Below are 18,477 nucleotides of genomic sequence, written 5' to 3'. Positions count from 1 at the left end.
GAACAATACATGTAAACTTTCTGAAAAATACAATGTACAGAGAAACTAATTTAGGAACTAACAGTCAGTAGTGGAAATAGATTTCATAGTTCTGTTGTGAAGTATACAAAAAAAATCAGGGTTTCTACATTTTACTACTGTTTTCTACCTTCTCAGCTGGTGTCTTTTAAGTGGCCAGACAGTACTCACTGGGACCCTTTCCCCCTCCCAGCATCACCTCCAGTAAGGCCCCAGCTCAGCTGTATCTTTGTGTAAAACTCTGCAACAAATAGCCAATAACCATCTCTTTAGCTTGTCTTGAGCCCTCTGCAAGTGCAGTAACATTATTGTTGCAGAGGCATTTGAGAAATACATAGAGGGGATAAATAAAACCCCAAATGAACAGAAACAAGACATCTAAAATATTCTCCTAGGCTACCTATCCTCCCATGTAATGCTGCCATGGCCCTCTTGGCTTTTATGCAATCTACACTGTGTGGCCAGCAGACTGAATTTTCATATATTTTCAGCAAAAATGCACACTTAAATGTGGCAATATGTTTGTGGTGACACTGCTATTGCACTACTAAGTTGCAAGATTCATTTCACTTCCATTACTATAAGTTTATTTAATTTAGATTAACAAAAGCCATCATAGTATTAGGGTAATCAAAACTGTAAATAACTGAAGCTTCTTTTGAATAAATCAGTTTTTGAATAGACAAGGAGTAGAATACACTTTCTTGCAATCTAGGACAAAATGCTGTGTATGAAAGTTTCAGTAACTGTCCATGGACAGTCTTTGCTGTAAATGAATGTTTTTTGAATAACACTAGTAATCTGAAGGTAATGAAAGCAGCTTGTGCAAGGTGCAATAAACAGCCATTGTTGTGTCTCCTGAATATTACTTTATGCTACTGTGAAGATGATGTCTTTTTAGTCTTCCATCTGTTTTGAAAAAAAATAAAATTCAGAGGCCACTAGTCTGAAAGAAACAAGGACAAGATAATAACTAGAGACGCAATTAATCCCTGTGCTTTGGAATAGGACAAATTGTTACAACAATCACAGAGAAAGCTGTACAGAGGTTACAGGAAGGCAAGTTAATGCAATGCTTAAAAAAAGGAACAAAGAGTATTAGAAAGAGCTAAATTACTGAAGCAAAGACATGAAAATACAGCTTAATAAGAAACAAATGTTTCATGCAGTGTATTAACAGTGGAATGCTTGCAGAAAATATGAAAAAGTCTTTGTTTACTCAACCCTGACTCATGGGCAAAGGTTTACATAAACTGAGCTTCTCTCCTGATCACAGGTGTGTGGGAAGTCCTGTGGGGATGGATAGTCAACAGGACTTCTCACTTGAAATCAGACAAATGTTTGGATTCAGTCACTCAGGGTACAAACTTTGGTTGCATGATTCTCAGCAAAATGCTCTCATTTAATCACGGGGGCCAAAATCCCACCAATGCATCAGGCTTCAGCTCCGTTCAGCACTGGCTTCTAAAGGAACAGCAGAGTGCTGGCAGCCAGGATCCATGGCTGGATCTCAGCCCTGCTCCTGGATGGCAGCACACGGTGCGCTGTGGCTTCCTAAGCTGCTTCTGCGGCTCTCTTGCGTTCACTGACAGGAACGAGCTTGTGTCCTATGTGCAAAGAGGAAATGTTGGCAATAAATGTCCTCATTATTGAATATACAGAGCAGATGTTGCTTTCAGTCATGCCCTTTCAACATGACTGAAGTTGAGGCCATCTTGAATCTTGTCAGGACTCTTTCAAGCCTGCATCACTTGCAGACATCCAGGGAGCCTTTGGGATGTTAAGGGCCAGGATCAAGACAGAAGAGGTTCAAATAGTGGGACATCAGAGTGGAAGAGAGAAAATGCACCTAGAAAGGACCACAGTGGGTAATGTAAACTCTTATTACAGTCTATAGCAATTTAATGAAAGTAAGTCAGAATAAATAAATAAATACCAGAGGTGGAACCAAGAGGCAGCTGACCCACCCTGAATGGGAACTAAATTGCAGTTGACCCTATTGCATCACTGAACTACCCTCCTCAAGGGGAAGGAATAAAAGTTCCATATTGTTTTGGGGTTTTCTCCTGCTTTAAAAACAGTTTTACTAATTCAAAGAAATGTCTGCTCTTGGTAAATATGCATGGTAAGTACTTGACAGATTGAATTCACTCCCCTCTTTGTATGCTGACATCCTTCTCACTGCATAGGGAGATTCTACAGATGTACAGGATGGGATGTTTCTTTATGGCATTTCCGTGTGCCTTAAATCTCTGAAGAGTTTTCTGTGTGTGTGCTTTATATTGAGTCATTAAATATAAAAACAAACTTTTTCATAAACCAGCTTTGATCTAGGCTTCCTGTGATTTATCTCAGCTGCCTATAGCATACACTGAGATCCTACCTGATTGTTATTAGCTCCCCAAATCTTTATATCACTCCACATAATCAATGCTGATCCCAGCCAATACAGACGGTAGGAGTTCGTCAAACAAAGGCATGGTCAGCATAATAGCATTTTAATTATTGCAGCATATGTTTTCAAATAAGTCTTTTCTTTCCAGTATCAATTGAACAGAGTAACTATACACATCTTATTAATAGATGATGTTAAAAATATTATACATGTAAATTACAGCTTTTCCCACTAAGTGTAAGAAGCAATAATGCAATGTCTTGGAGGTATTAATGTTCGCTTAATTTAAATCATGTTGCTAGTGCTGTTTTCTGTTCTCATTCCCTTGTGTTCACACTCTCTACAGGATGTTTTTCATTCAACTGCTGTGTAAAACAAATTTGCTTGCAGGGGTTTGGTGATATAAAGTATCTGACTGGCACCAGTGCATTAGTTATTCTACATATAACTGAAAACATAAATTCAATATTTGGAGAAGTAGAGATAGCAGCATCTACTGGTTTAGAAGACGCAGATGACATGTTTTTGGTTATCAAGTGTGCTGCAAGTTCATGGGCAAGTTCAATGGAGAACACACTGAGCCCTTCTGTCCCTCAGCTTCCCAACTTTATGTAGCCTCTTGCACCCTGCACCATTTTGAAGTTCTCCTAAAGGAAGTGCAGTGCTTCCTTCATTTTTTAAAAGATATTTCAGGAAAAATAGTGTTATTTATTTTGTGGGGAAGACTAAATATTAATCTTTCTCCCAAGAGAGTCTAGGCTAAGAACCCCACAAAAATACTTCTGTAGGCAGCACAGTCATGCTTGGAAAAGGGGAATAACTCTTTATCTCTTTATAAAAGTACTTACTGCTCATGCAAGATATTAAGGACTCAGTTCTGAATCAGAGTTCTGATTCTGTCTTCTGGATAGATACAAATCAGAAGATAGATATACAAATTGTTGTGAGGATTTTTCATGCCTTAACTACCTAAAACTTCAACTCTCAGCTAAAAACAATAAAACATTAAAGTTAGAAATATTTTTAAGTGGTTGAGCATATTGTTTTTATTAACGTTCTCATACCATGAATCTGTAATTTTTTGTCTCTGATACATATAGAATATACACACATGTACATATATGCACCCACATGCAGACATACAAAAGTCTGCTGAAATTCCTGGTCCTTCCAACTAACAATGAGCACAATAATCACAGTTTTTCTTGAAAATCCCTGTTCCTGAGGTCACTGGATTTGTTTAGAATTTCAGCTTCTGTTTGAAATGCAGGCTTTCTGGAATCTCAAAACCACCTGGTAATTCTGGACCTTTCATGACTGAGTCAAAAAGCTAAAATGTAGCAGTAGTAAGTTATCTGTGTATTTAGAGAGAGAGAATAATTTGGATAAACAGCTATTTGAAAATTTATAATGCATCTGAATGAGACTTCTATTTTCCTTTGCAGGCTTACAGACTTGCCATTTTACAAATCATGCACTGTAATCATTGTAGGTCCCCACAGCCTGTATTTCTAGTCATGTTACCTGTGAAAGGCATGTTTCTTCTGCTGGAAAATGATATCTTATATGCCATTGCCTTGATTGTTACTGACTGGAATCATAGGATTATTTAGGTTAGAAAAGACCTTTTAAATCATTGAGTTCAACTGTAAATGAAGAATTTGGATTAGTGTGGTGGGTTTATTTGAGAGAGCACTTTGCTTTTCTGATTTTTTTTTTCCTTGATTTCCAGATTGAAAGTGATGGCTTAAGCTCACCAGTATGGTGTTGTAAGATCACTGATCACCATCATAAGACTGCAAACTAAAAAGCAGGCTAAAAAGCAGACTAAAGTTAAGTTGATTTAACTCAGAATTGAATGTAAACTCTAGTTCCTAAAAATTTGCACATATGTGGGTAATTTTCAATGCAGTAGATAAAATTTATATCCTTTCATAATTAATTTGATTGTTTCTATACAACTGTGTTGGAGGACTCTAACAAATGTGATACTCATGCTGTGTGAATGTCTCATTCATGTGCAAGCTGTACCAATTCAGGGTAACCACCAGTGGGAATAAAGCACTACCTGCTGACCTGTAAACGTAAAGGGAAAAGAAAACTGAAAAAAAAAAAAAAAAGGATCATGTTGGTAATGCACATTCCATTTTAGGATTAAGGAAATAGTCACTGGAAATAATTGTGTGTGAGTGGACTCCTCCTCTGTTGATTTGTATTAGAAGTGTATGAATTGTTTCCTTTACACCATTGAAATGTAGAGAAAGGATTTCAATGCAGACAGTTAAGTTCATGGTAACAACCCTTATGTTAATGTGCAGAGGTGTACGTGGGAGCTGTATCCTTGTGGCCTGGTCTGTTACATGGATCTCTGAGGACAAAAATATCAGGAGATTCAGTGCCACTGAACTTACACACACTAGAAGGGTGGTGGATTAAAAGTTGATCCAGTGTTTTCCTTCAGCATAGATTGAGTCTCTTCAAGTAAAGCTTCAGGTCACTTCTGGGGCATCATTGCAGGTAAATGGGCACTGTGTTTATTAGTCTCTATGTAGAAGGTTTCAGTTTTAATGATTGCAAGATCAAATATTTGTCAAAAAGTGAAAAGTGAAGACCGGAGGTATGTATTCTAAAGTGAAAGAGGGAGGAGAATAATGAGTTTGAAAAGCATAAAACACAGGCTGGTTAGTGGAAAAGAATGCTACAAAGGTCTCTGTGTGAATCTTCAGTTCCTGGAGTTTCTGCCAATTCCTTTTATTACTCTTTCAAGTAACCAGGTACATATGGCATGTTTGTAAGTAAAGCAGTCAATGAAGTTAGTTACACCTCTGCATTTATTACCCTACCCCTGAGTATTATTAACTTTTACATTCCCCATAAAATATAATTTATCACTTAAATAATTTGCTTTGTGTCAGGGTTCAGTGTGCTCCAGTGCTTTCCTGCTCATTAAATGAGATATTTTTACTTAATGAGCCCAGAATGTCCTTTGCATTTAACATTAGAATTGATTTCAAACACTCCATTTTTCTAACATATTTGTATGTAATTTCAGAATGTGGACTTCATTCCACAGTCTTACTCTGAAGAAAAAAGAGCCACAAAGAATAATGACCCATGAATTCCGGAGAGGAACACGGTAAGTATGAGTGAATATTTTAAAAAAACCCTATTATCTGCCTGCACTTTGCATTCTTTCATCTAGTTTGAAAATCTGAATTACTATTTGAGCCTGATGCTGCAGTTATTACATACATAATACTCTAACACATGGGCCGGAGCTTATCTGGCTCTATCACTTCAGCCTGCGACAGGAGTGGGTCACACCCCAGGAGCAGGATGACCCAAGGTGCCACTAGAGCACTTGCTCTACAGCTTTTTGGCTGTCAGTCTGGGCTCTGAGGAGACAAGGACGAGAGGGAGGTCTTTTGCATGGGATAATAGAGGATTTATGGCTCTGGGGAATCTTGGGGACAAAAGACAGAAAATGCGAGCGCGCAACAGCTGAAATAAGGAGGCAGTTCAAAGGGAGGGTACAAAGCATCAGTTAACCAGAGATATCCTGGGGAGGGTAAAAGACAGGGTTCACAAAATCATCCTCCAATGAGGGAGGTAGGGGGGGAAATTGGGTCACATGGACTAATCAAATCAAATTTAGGGGATTTCCAAAGTGGAATTCCAAACATGCAGTTGGCTTAAGACAGATTGACAGGAGACTCAGGGTAGATTGACAGCATGGGGTGGGAGGGTCTCATTTGGACCAAACCATCAATTTGGGCAATAACAGAACATCCCATTAACAAGAAACACACTGCAACAATACTCCATGAGCAAAGTGTTTTTAGAAGGGACTGCAGGATACGGATTTCCATAAAACTAACAGCATTTAAAGATAGCCCCACACTTAGATGTACGTGTGTGATGCCCTGATTCATATAGCAGACAGCTAGTCTTTCAAATGTACACAGTTCACATATAAATATATATATCTATAGGATAAATAAACATCATAGAACTCTAGCAATGTGCACCTAATGGAGATCTGGCTCGTATCTTTGCAATTGCAAATAATCACTTTGCAATAATTTTAAAAATCTGAGTAGAGAAACACTCTATTGTGCAGTAAATAATTTGCTCTTAATGGAACCAAAAACCAGCCCAAATCACTGGAACCAAAAATCAGCCCAAACCTCTGAGCTATCTTAGTAATTCCAACTAAACACTGTGTCACCACACTTTAAATGTAGTTTTGCCACCAGCTAGATCTCAAAGGGTCACTGAGAAGTATATGATGGATTCACAAGTGGGTGTTCATTTGAGTCCATTAGAACAAATGTGACCATCAGCTGTACACCACCATCATGCAGGGTGCAAGTCTGATCAGTCAGGTGTTCAGGATCCATGGCAAAGTGCATGGCATGAAACACTCAACAGAGCACAGGAAAGTGGAAATTCAATCCCATAAAAATGCTAATATTGTAATATAGATTTTTTTCCTACTTCTGGGTGAGAAAATATTAACTTGTGAAATAAGCAAAAATGTATTTATATTTAACTGACCTTACAACTTTTTTTTTCAGAGTACATTTGGCCATCATTAAATGTCATGCATTTTTTCCCATAGTTGCCTTGTCTCACCCGATTAAGATCTTGGGCCTCTCTTTCTGTTGGCTCCTCTGGACCAGGTTCCTTGACTGATCTCCATTTCCTACAGCCATGTAACTGTGGGGAGCTGGATGTGGTGGAAGTGTTCATTGTGGCTGCCATGGCACACAGTGGGCAAAGGAACAGGAGGCAGCAGTGGGTAGGGAGTCTGTGCCTTGGTGTAGCAGCCTTCCTCAACACACTGTCATGTTTGCCAAGGGGAGTCTCAAAATTCTCATCAGACTGACAGAACCAGCTTTTTGGAAAAAAAGTGTTCTAAAATAGTGCAATATTGTTTCACCAGACTGGGTCACGCCTTGTAGGCCAAGGAGAAAAAGAAGTTTTCCCTGATTGTGGCAATAGGAGTTAACAGTACTGTGATTATCCATACAAGTGAATGAAATGTGAGATCTTCATCTTTGCCATACAGGGAGAGAAAAACAAATGAAAAATTGAAATCAACTGTTGATTATAATTTAGTGAGGGGTAAGCACACCCAGGTTATTTATTAATGTCATCTCATCATTGAAAAGGCTACTAAGTAACATAATAGCTCTGATACAGATTGGGGAAATAATGCCATTGAATATGTAAAGTATGAGGGAATATCTTCTCTTGCTGTTACCCATCAGAGGATGCATCACATACCCCTAGGAAACCAGTTTATTTTGCTTTTCCTTACAGTCCTTCATAATTTTGTCCATTTGAGCTACAGACAGTTAAGGCTGGTACACTTAAGCTGAATGTGCATGCTTTTTTTCATATTTTTCACTGTAAAATGAAGAGTGTTGGAGTTTTGTTTTGTGCTTTTTTAAAATTTTGCTGTTCCCTCCCCTCTCCCCACCCCTCCCCAATAAAAAATAATGCTATCATTTGCTCCAGGAAAATAATGAAATATCACTTTAAATACTGAAATCTGCAATACTGTAGCATAATTACATCTGAGGAGTTCTCAGATGATAAGAAACTTTTTTCCCTTCTGATTCTGTAACAGCAATAGACCTGCCCTTAATTTCATTTTTTAAGGATAGGCATGAGATATTTTAAATTTCGTTTTAATTACTTTTCTAGATGATAATTACCATTGATTTTTATGTTTCAAATTCTAATGTCAAAGAATTTAATTTTTAAATGAAACATAAATTATTTCAGTAAAATTTCAGTAAAATACCTACCCAAATTAATTAATTTTTAAAATTTTTATCTTCTGCACTGTGGATGTTTAGTTGCTCTGGATGAATAATAATTTGTCTGTTATAGCATATAAATCCTGGGAATGTCTCAATGTGTGCAGAAAGGAAAATGTGATGTACCTACTTGCAAAATTTCTATGATGAATCAGCAAGTCTTTTGGGAGAGGAGGTTGCTGTGTTGCTTAGAGTTGAGACTGGGTCTGTTGGAGCTGCAAAACAGGAGCTTTCTCCCCTTTGGTGTGTACCACTGCTGAAAACACATATTATGTTTTCAGAAAATTCACATGGAATATAGAGGAGTCATGCCTATAATATTTCTTTTATTCCTTTAGTTGACAGTTTGCATTTTATTAGTATGTGTACAGCTGATCTTGGCATGGGTATTAGGAAATAATTCTTTTCATCAGGGAACTGCCAAGGATGTTTTTGGTTACTGTTATTTAAGTTGATGGTGTGATCCTAAGCCTGGGGAAGAGCACAGTTTGTTGTGTTAAGTCTCTGGCCAGCAGTCCCATGTGAGGGATTGCAGAGCTGGTCACTGGCACCAGTGAAGAGGCATTAACAGGTGCCTGCAGACAAGCTGAGGGGTGTTCATATGGGCCACCTCAAGAAAGTGAGGAGCACAGCAACCTAAGGTAATACCCTGATTTTTCTCTGACATTTGAGACCCTTGTCTGTGACTAGAAATGCTTGAAGAGGGAATAAACATCAGATAGATACAACTGTCATTTAAGGGATAAGTACATTGCTCCACTGGGCTTGTATCAAAGGATCCAGTATATGCATGGCTGGCAACAAATTTTGCTTAGTTTTTTTTAATCAACTACTTGTATTTGAAAAAAAAAATCTATGCAGTTTCAAGAGAGGGTGAGATAATGGTGCTTATCAGATTCCTTTTGGGAATGGCAGTAAGTATTTTATAGCTAGTTTCAGTTAACATAAACTTTCCATAAATCAGATATGTAACTTTTTACACATGTTGACTAAGGCCAAAGGTTTTCTTCACTCTTGGAGAGCACCGACATTAAATTCTTTATTAGTACCCGTGATGAATAATGCTCTTGACTTCAATTTTGACGGTACTATTGAGAGAAACTACTAGGTTTCTTGCAGAAGTACCTGAATAGCCAACTTTAATGCTGAAGGAAAGTTTATCTTTCTTTGAAATTAATTATTTCATTGCTCAGTTTTTTACCTCCTGACAGCTGCAGCCTTTCTTGCATTGGTGGTCTCTGCATCGCTGCCATAATATTGTTTGTGTGTTCATGGCTGGCTTTCAAGCTATCATTTTTTTGTGGCTTGGGGTTATGTGGTTTGGTTTTACAAAGGGGTCCTGGATCTAATATTGCCACTGCCATCCACTTTGCCTCTACTGTGTATACTTGCAGCTGTCCAGAAACTTTTGCAGAGAAATGTAAATTGCTGTTCTTAAACCTAAACACAGATTTTCATAGTTAATACTATTGTCCACTGTGCCCAAGTTAATGTGTAGTTATTCGGGCACTCTCCTGTTTTTATAGCTCAGATTCTTCACAGTTTTCTATTTGAGTCCTGTGATGCTTTGACTTCTCTGCTATGTTTGGGATGCTCCCATATTGTTTTCAATTTGGCTGGAGTAACTTTGCTTGCTTGCAAAATTCCAGGCTTTATTTTAGATCTTCGATACACTCTTTCCAAATGTTTCGATACATTCTCTGAGTATTTTATACCAAATCCAAAACACCATCCAGGTTTCTACCAGGAAGCTAACCCTCCCCTCCATACGGTGAGGTTTATTGTACTTGAGATTAGGTAAAGGCTTCTCTGTGTTTTCTCTCTCCCTTGCTACTGCTTGCTTGAAATTGAGTTTCTTGGGTATTTTTTTTTTGCATGGGAGTATTTTACATGTAGTCTGATTTATGTCTCCTTCTAACCACTGCAAGTCTGAAATGAACGTTAAATAGTTGCTGCAAGTTATGAGTGACACAGGGCACTCATAACTTCTTAGCACCCTGTGTTCCTAGGAAGTTAAACTGCAGTAAGAAATGCTAAGCAGTACAAAACTTTCTCCAGAACTTCTGAATTTTCTGAACTGCCATCTGAAAATTGTAACTTAAAGAAAATGTAAATTAAACTGGTTCTGATGTTCATGAATCTAACTTTGCTATTGTGCAAGTCTTGTTCTTTTACATGTTAAGCACAAAATGATTCTATGAAGAAAATGAGCTTGAATCTCATTAGACATCATCCTGTATTAATGGAACTGGTTCACTCATATTTTATTCATTAAATAATATTTGTCAATGTGTTCTTCTATTTTAAACTCTTACTGTAAAAGAGAGCATTATCACCTCAAAGTATTTGTTTCCTAGAGTGAATGCCAATATTATCCAGTCACGCCATATTCTCCTAATTATGCTGAGGGTTTCTTTCCTGACAGCATTTATTTTTGGGTGTCAACTATACTTCAGTTAAATGTAGTGTAAAGTGCACTTATTTAGCAAACTTGTCCTTCAGAAAAGGGATTTTTTGTCTTTAAAACACCACTACATTGTTTCTTTCTGTCAGTGCATGATACAATAGAAATCTTAAATCAATAACACTTCTTATTCCTATGCAATTGATGCATAACATCCTTCTTCACACAGAGGTTTAATGTGTTGTAAATTAATTATCTGGAATGCATAGAGGGTCAATGGACCTTGGTATGACTGGGATGTAATGTTAAAGTGTTCCATTTCCTTCCAGCCCTGCTCAGCTCTCTTGCCGACTCCTCTCTCTGTGTCAGCTATGCCATCTTCTGCACTTTGGTCCCTTAAGTGTTGTTAATGCCCCTTGAGGGCTTGATCGATAGGAAAAATTTCCTTTACCATAAATTTGTCCAACAATTTTCTTTCTTTTGAAGATGAAGTACCTTTCTTAACTGGACTTGTATGATTCTCCTTAGTTAACTATTCTTACTCTCAGAGAAATTTAAAATAATAGCCTTATTTTAAATCAAAATGAAATTGCAGAGATTCTTCATAAAAAAATGAAAATGTACTTTTTGGCTTTTAGGTGCCTAAAAATGAATCAAATATGCTTCAAATGTCTATCAAGAGGAGTTTTTCTTTACTGTATCTACACATTGAACCACGTAGATGAATAAAACTGTTATTAACTGTGAAGAAATGCTGAGGGAGAGATTCTCAGCCTTGAAGAGCGCAATTAAAACATGCATTCACTGGGTTTACAGTAGCCAATTTCCTTTAAAAATCAGAGAGGCCACCTCTATTACGTTTTTTGAAGCCAGCTTGGCTATTAGTTGCTAGGGTAACAAGATCCAAGACAGTGAATAAGTCCTGTCCAGGCAGCGCAGTGTTATGGGTGTCTAAGATGAACACGAAGAAATGCTGGTAGGAACATTAAATTATGGATTAATTTAGTCTAATTTTTTTAAATTTTTAAAGATTTTTTTAGTTTAATATAGTTTAATTTTTATTTATCAGTCTTTTTACTAGAAGGATAGCCAAAATATGTATATGTTTGTAATTACAAAGGTGCTGGTGTATTTTAATCGGCTGACACTAAACTATAAAAGCAGAAAATACTTCAAATATCAATAAAAAAAAAATGTGCTACTTAAAACTCCCAGCATGTTGGTGGGATCAGTCTAATGTCCTGTGCTGTGTCAATGTCACTTTCATAAACTTTTGCTGAAGTGCTTTTCCTACTGTATGTTGAATGATGTTGTCAGGACTGTAAGTCGGGGGTACAGTGGATTTGAGTCTACTTTACTTCCCTTGATGAAAAGGTCACTGCCACTTGTAAATCTGTTTTACTCCCTGCACGGTTGTTAGTGTCAAAGTCTGTCAGCTCTGTGGGATGTTAAAATTACACAACTGTGGTAGGAACAAGGACCACAAATTCCCAAGTGGTACATCCCAAGAAAAAGTCTCTGATCTTTGTGTAAAAGTTCTGTGGAAAGTTTTTCATTTGGGATTTTCAGCTCACTTTGTCTTGATTGCAGAAATAAACAAAATTTCTCTTCTATTCCTCTCATCTGGTGGGCCTTCCCCACTGATAGCTCATCACAGGGCTACGTATGTCTGTAGCTCATGGTTCCGAGTGAAAAAATCCCTGCTTTATTTTTTTAAGGCTGCAAGGGCTCCAGTTAAAGCACAATTAAAACCTGGCCTGTGTTGTGTTATGTGATTATGTTTTGACAAATCATCACTTCAGATCAGCTTCACAATTATTCATAAGTTATTTGGAAAATACAAGGAATAAACACAAAGTAAAACATCTGGCCAATTTAGAGAGGACACCTGACCTCCAAACCAAGCTTCCAACGAGTGTAAGAAATGCAAATGAAAAAACCTTCAAAAACCTAAACTCTCTTTTCCCTTACTCATAGCATCATAAAAACTGTTCTGTGCAAATGCAAAGACAGTTTTTTACTCAGCACTTTTCCCATGTGAGTTGTCATACTTTGCCAGTATGCAGCAAATGCAGTGGGAGCACAACCAGCTGGAGTGCCAAGAGCGGCTGTGTCCGCTGAGCTTGATTGATTACGACACGGAATTTCTGAAGTTTTATGCTCTGGCTGTGCAGGAGATGGGCACAAAGTCCTTTGCATGTGAAGCATGGCCAAAGCTTTTAGGCAGTCAATTGCTTGCTTAATCCAAAGGCCTCTGCTCAGACAGTCTCAAGCTTTTCATACCGTGAGCTATTTCCATATGACCTTGCAACTAAATTGATTTTTGAATGGAGTGGAGTAGTTTGCTGCTGAGGAGACAGAATGGGACCCGAAAGGGGCAAACACTGAATCTTTTTGGCTTGACTTTCAGTCAAGGTAACTCACTGGGGTCCTGAAGGTGATGCAAGTAAACATCTGCCAAGTGAATCTTCGTGTCAAGGCAGCCATTGTGGGCACACTGGGATAGGCAGCCGTGGGTAAACATATATCAGTGTGCCAAGTAACATGACAGGGAAGAGGACACACTATGCTTCTGATTTTCTTTTGCTTTAACTTTGCCTGGAAAATTCTCTTTATGTGCTGCTGAATCTGTTCTAGAAGCTGTCTCAGGCACTCCTTTCAGTGATATGAAAGCAGACTCTTTCATATGAAGTTCTTCTTATTGTCTGTTAAAGGTTAGAATGTTAGACAAACAAATAAGAGAAAAAAGAAAAAAACCTGAAACTTTAATTACTCTGAGAAAAAATTCACTGCCATCTCTATCAATCACTACCTTGGGTTTATAGATGTTTTTCAAAATGTCATCCAATTCGCCTTTAAGATCACAAAAACTTCTGCTTAATTCTCCCTGTCTCCTGAGAGAACTGCAGCATAAAAATTCACTTTTTCCCTTTCTTATCAGATTAATTTCTATTGTTTGAAATTGCCAAAATCTGAGTGACAGATACTTGTACTTACATAATTAGAAAGCTGAATAGATGCCTGTCGTATCACTGCTTGTGTTTGCTGAAGACTCAATGTTAGACAGAGGGCATGTCTGAGGAATTTAGACAAACATCCACCTTATCAGGACTTTTACCACTGAGAAACAGAAAATAACATTTTTTTTCCTACCCTCTGCCTGCCCTTATCCCTCCAATTCTCTAGACTTTGCTCAATCTTTTGCAGTTTCTAATTTTCAGCTTCTCTAGGCACAGGCAAACAAAGTACAATTACAAACTCTTGTAATGATTCTTTTAAACAGGAGTATTGGTTCCACTCAGGTCTGTACACACTCATATAATGGATATCTGGTATATAGCTACTTTTCCACTCTGTCATAAAATAAAGGAATGTGCATATGCTAATGTATCTGCATACATCTTGGGGATATTTTTATTCTTTATAAAAACAGATTTTCAAAAACTGATTATTTATATTTCAAGATAAAAATCGGATAGCTATTTATTATATAAATAATCAGATTTATTTAATTATTTTATTCTCGACCAGTCTTCTACATATATTTCTAGGCAAAAGGAAATAGAGCTTAAAGCAAAGACTCTGCCAGGATTTTGAGAGCTTTGGAAAAGTTACTTACAGATTAAGCCTACTGACTCAATATCTGAGATGATTTACAGACAAAAAATTGTTTAAGGCCTTATGTAGTACTTTCAGCCTTTCCAGGGAAAAGGGTTGCCTAGTTGTACAAATATTCAGTATAAATGATTTAACCTTTCCCTCAGTAAATTTATTTGAAATACTGAATTTTAAAGTGGTTATGAAGCATTGTGGTCCTTGTGATAAAAGACACAATACTTAGGTTCTCCTCATTCTTTGAGTCTCATTCAGCCATTGTGAGTTTCGTACAAACGATCTAAAATGGGGCAGTCGAACACCTGCTCATGAGTACCTCCCAGGTATTACTGGGCTTTTGCTTGTGCTTAACCCTTGCTTTTCTTCTAATTTTCAGTCCTAATCTAACTGGTTCCTTTCGTGGCAAGATTACACCCCTTTGGACTTCCTAAATTTTATTTTATTCTACATCAGCCTGCAGAGGTTTCCTATTTTCTCAGGATGCGTCCCTTCTCTGTTATTGCATTTCAAATAAAGATTTCAACTCTTTTTTTTTTTTTAAATGCACTGAAACACCTTTTTACTTTCATCACGGTTTTCCAGATCTCCCATGTGCTTGCACAATCTGTGCTGTCCAAGTCACAGCCTCTTCTCTTCTCTTCTTCTCTTGGTATTCCAAGAGGGCACTTTCTCCTTGTAGCTTGTGTTCCTAAATCTCACTGGGAAACTTTCCTTTCCCTCTTGGCCTACCAGGAAATATTTTGGAATATTCTATCAGATAGACTAACAAACACCACCACTTTATTTTGTAGATCCAGTGACATGCTGGCAGAGCCCAGAGCAGTGCTACGAGGTAGGTCTCAGCTGTTTGTGAATGAAGGATGTTTCTTGTTTCAGACTCTTTTCTGATCCTGGGGAAGGACTTTCCTTTCTGTTAATTTGCTTTGGTCTAGTCTCCAGATTAAATGTTGCCTTAGCAGAGTTGAACCATTCTCAACTTCTCTTCAGATAATTGTTATTTTTATTCTGAGAATGAGGTCTTTTGATATATGTGAGGTGAACCAGGCAAGGTATGAAGTGCTTTGCCCCAGCATGAGTTGATCTGAAGACTCCTTGTGTGGATTCTTACAGCAGCAGCCCAAAGAACCCTTTACTGGTATGTCCAACACTAAAGGACTAAATGGAGACGTAAATTTTCAGTAAGTTTTGCAATATCTGATATGAAGCATCAGTATATTGGTGTTAGGCTAGAGGGCTGCAGTTTTTTTGAGAAACAGATGTGTGAGATGTGTATAATGTTACCAATGGTAACATGGACAGCATTTTTTGGAAAAACTTCAGCTCAAAAATGTGGCTCAAGCTGAGGTTGAAACTGAAGCCTCTGCTCAGCTGAGATTGGAAACTGTATTTGGGAAGAAGTGAATAAATACCCATGACAATCTTCAGCTGCTCTAATTCATAATGGAAGTTAATTCACAAATGATTATTGCCCCAAACAGAGGCTCTCAGTGGCAAGAGTAATTTAGGCTGGGAGCAAGAACAATTATATTGATCAAATTGTATTAAAGGAGGAAGTTTATTAAGATTATCAATTTGTGACAAACTTTCTGCACTGAAAAAAATGTTTATACTAGTACTTAAATTTGCAGAAGCATAAAGTCTTTACAAAACTCCAAAGTATCACTAAAGCCTGTAACACTTTACCCGGCCTCATTGACTTGCTCTTCTGCAGAAATTTTGAAAGAAAAACAATTAAGAAGAGCTGTTGTATGCATAAGTGCTAGATACGTGGAACACTCTTAGCCACTGCCACATGACAGCAATCCTGTCCCTGGGGTCAGGCTGTTCAGGTAATTTCAGTGTGAGGAATCTCTGGGACAGTAAACCTGCTGAACAGGGGGAAACTGGTGACCCACCACTCCTAAATCAGGATATACTGTGCTCCTATACTTGCTCATTCAAAAATCTGTGCAACAAATCCAGCTAAACTGTCTAAACTGTCAGCTAAGACACAGAGCTGAATAATTTTATAAATTTATTATTTTGGAACTGTCTAATTGCTTCAGCATTTTCATTGTTTCACCTGGAAGTGTTGTATGTACCCCACAGATGCAGTGGTGTCCTGTATTTTTTATACCTAATATTTGACGTATCATTTTTAATGCAAAAAATTAGTGCTACATAATATATAGACCAAAAAAAAATATGGGAGAAACACCCCATAATTTCCATACACTCACCCTCCATGTACAGTTATGATCTGGGTTATCCCTATTGTTAGTTAATGTATGAATAACAGCCTGCATTTCCTACCTGCAATCAGGTTTTACTGCAGGAATAAAGCAAGGTCAAAATATCTAATGTTTAGACAGCATGCTGGTAGTGTCCCCATCAGCAGACTATTCTTAAACAATAGCAACAAATTAGCATTAAAAGCTCTCCACAACGAGATGTGCTAAAATCATACTGGATGCTCAGTGACCTGTGCAAAGAAAATGTAATATTCTGCTTTCTAGTGCTCTCAGCCTCGGCTGCTGAAGTGTCAATTATGTCACTACAGCTTTTCAGAGGAGGAACCAACATGACTCAAGAAAAAAACAAAACAAGAAAAATAAAATAAAAAAATAAACAAAAATAAACTCTGGATGCAAGGAGAGAGGATTGCAAGCAGAGAATGTTTTGTTCCAGTCCTGAGTTTGATGGGGCTGCCCTCTCTAGCACAATGGGAGCCAGCTTCCCTGCTGTGTTCTCTGAAGTGGCTTGTTGCAGCACAGTAATGTTATATCTTAATAAGCATAACAATCTGAACTGAGGCATATTTTTAAGTCAGACACATGGGAGGGAAACAGAGCAGAGCAGAGCTGTGTTATTTTTAATGGAGCATGTGTTTGTCTTGTAAGTGTGTCAGAAGAAAAGGAACCGGTCTCAGGTTTCTTCTCACCATGTCTAACGTAGGATGGGCACTGCAACTGCCTCTCTAAGTGACATCAGTGGTCTTTGATATCGCAAATGACACTGGATGGTCTGGACTACACTTGTACCTCACATTCAGTGACACTGAATACATATTTTGTGCTTCAGTGTTCATTGAAGCTCTCCTTCAGATGAAGCTCTTTGAAAACAACAAAGACCAAGATAACTTTTATTTGATAAACAAGACTGTTAGAAGAGACTGTCCTTTTCCCAGCTTTGCATGGGGGGGTGGTACAGGTGATGGGACACATGCTCTGCAGGAAAACATGGCTGTTTACATTCAACTGGAAAGTAGATCTCGCAGTGTGGAATTGATAGCTGTCATGTGTACCATACTGCAGCCCATGCCACTCACCTCTCATTCTTAACCTCAAAATCAATATTAGAGTAAAAATGTTTGCAATGAAATTCCTAAGGAAATTCTAAATTTCAATTAATATTGATAATGGATTTTTTAATAAGTCTTAGGTCAAGATGTATCATAAATCTGTTTTCCACAGAGCACAGAAAGTATATACTTATTCTGTCTTTGTGGTATGACCGGATCTAGTCTTACAGCCAGCAGCCAGCTGAGGCTGCTTGTCTATTATAGTCTCTTCCACCATTCCTGACAAATGAACAAATAACTAGATGCCCTGTGAAACATTTTAAATAGAACTGTCTCCTGAAAAAGCCGTTACTGACAGAGACAGGTTCGATCCAGATCAAGGCAACCTGCTGTGGAGTAGAGAAGATCAATACTGGTCACTGCCTTTTTTATTTCAGATTTTCATTTTTTTTTAACTAAGCATAGGTAAAGATTATGATGCATAAGGTAAAGCAGAAAACAAGCAATCTATGAATTGAAGTGCATCCTTCTTATTAAACCTTATTGTGCTCTTAAAGCAGTAGCAGAAGCTGTTGCTATGAACTCTATCATGCAAGAGGCTTTCAAAACAGCATTTAAAACTATGTATTAGCTAGAAACCACTTTGCCCACAATTTCTGAAAGAGGTGAAAGTAGCTTTTGAAAAGGAACCAATGTATTTCATGGCAGAGTAAATTAGCTGCTATTTTTTACTTTTTGATCAAAATCCAGTACTGAACATAGTGTCTTAAATTAATTCTATTTAGAGTGCTTCTCCGCTGGTTACAACCTGGATCCTGGAACACCAACTTCCCCCCTTTCCTGCTGTGTTCTTTGGTGTACACACGAGGGTTCTGTGTTTCCAATGCCAGCTGGAGGCGCTAAGGCCACGTTCTAATCTTTGGAAACAAGGCATGGG

At 37.8% G+C, this 18,477-nt stretch overlaps 1 long non-coding RNA gene across 7 annotated transcripts in view; it reads left to right on the top strand.

Moving 5' to 3' along the window:
* The window catches only part of LOC131580817 (uncharacterized), a 101,715-nt gene that overhangs the window by 47,609 nt on the left and 35,629 nt on the right, over positions 1–18,477 (top strand). For 3 of the 7 annotated variants that reach the window (XR_009277967.1, XR_009277966.1, XR_009277968.1), the window contains exons 2-3: positions 5,466–5,549; positions 15,052–15,092. This is a non-coding gene — a long non-coding RNA (uncharacterized LOC131580817). Of the gene's footprint in view, positions 1–4,145; positions 5,550–15,051; positions 15,093–18,477 lie in introns of all 7 variants that reach the window. The other 4 variants (XR_009277963.1, XR_009277969.1, XR_009277964.1 and 1 more) reach the window with 2 other exon arrangements.

This window comes from Poecile atricapillus, chromosome 7 (genome assembly GCF_030490865.1).
Source record: "Poecile atricapillus isolate bPoeAtr1 chromosome 7, bPoeAtr1.hap1, whole genome shotgun sequence".
Lineage (NCBI taxonomy): Eukaryota > Metazoa > Chordata > Aves > Passeriformes > Paridae > Poecile > Poecile atricapillus.
This window is presented reverse-complemented; position numbering and strand designations above follow the sequence as displayed.